The sequence below is a fragment of the Myotis brandtii genome, unplaced genomic scaffold (genome assembly GCF_000412655.1).
Source record: "Myotis brandtii unplaced genomic scaffold, ASM41265v1 scaffold743, whole genome shotgun sequence".
NCBI lineage: Eukaryota > Metazoa > Chordata > Mammalia > Chiroptera > Vespertilionidae > Myotis > Myotis brandtii.
The window spans coordinates 162,901-164,081 of NW_005370960.1; positions in this window are offsets into that span (position 1 = coordinate 162,901).

A 1,181-nucleotide genomic window follows, 5' to 3' on the forward strand; every position below is an offset into this window, starting at 1 on the left:
GTGTGAGTGTGTGTGTGTGTGTGTGAGTGTGTGTATGAGTGTGTGCGGGCTCAGGCCCCAGCGTGTGAGTTTTCTGGGACGTGTGGGGCCCTGGTCTTGGGGCTCCCACGGGCACGGCTGCGAGGCACGGGGGCAGTTCTGGCTCGGAGAGCTGGCTGGACGCGGGCTCCTCGGGGCTGGAGTTGGACGGGGGTTGTTCTCTCTCCCGGGGGAGCCCGGGGCCGGAGTCTGGGGTGGGATCGAGGATCTGTTTTCAACCATGGCCCCACGTCACTTCTAGGGCCAAGTTCATGTGTGAGATGGGATGTAGGGTTCCGTCCCCACAGAGAAGCCTGCCTCCCGGAGGGCTGGTGAGGCCTCGAGCCGCACCCCATTCCCATTCCCAGGCAGGGGCTCGGGGGCCTGAGTGCCCGGCGGTGCCGCCCTGCTGGCGGAAATCTCACTCCACAACCACGAAGTCAGGCAGCGCTTTGCCAGTTGTAAAGCCCCTGCCAGGTGGGGAGTGGGGACCGTGGTCACAGGCGAGACCCCGAGTGGGAGCCATTGCCACACAGAGCCGTCTCCTCGGGGCCCAGAGGCGCTGCACGGTGCACCCAGTGTTTCTAAATGGGCGCCCATGTGGCCTAAGTAAATGTCCAAGACCACGCGGGTCCGCAGACGCTGCCCCAGGAGTGCCCCAGAGCACCGGGTCCTGGGGAGCACCGGGGTCCATCGGGGAGCACCCAGGGCCCTGTGGGGAGCACCCGGGGTCCCATGGGGGAGCACCCGGGGTCCCGTGGGGAGCACCCGGGGTCCCGTGGGGGAGCAGGCGCTGCTGAGCACTTGGTGCACATGTTCACTCAGCGGCAGACCCTGCCCGCAGCCCAGGTGGCATCACCTCCCCGCGTTCGGGTGGGGAAGGGACGGAGTCCGGCGGAGGGGCTGGTACATGCGTGACTAAGGTGACTGGCAGGGGACAGTCACAGGAAACCACTGGCCAGCACGCGCCCAGGCCAGCACCTCGCCAGGCACGTGGAGGCACGTCCGGTCCGTTGCACCCACCGCCGATCCGCTCTGTCCTGTCGCTTGTCCCTGAGAAGGTCGCGTGTGCACACGTGACGCCTCGCTCTCTGGAGCTTCCGAGGGACAAGGCGTCTGCACGCATCCCTGGCGCCGTGACCGGACCCACGCAGGATGCTGAC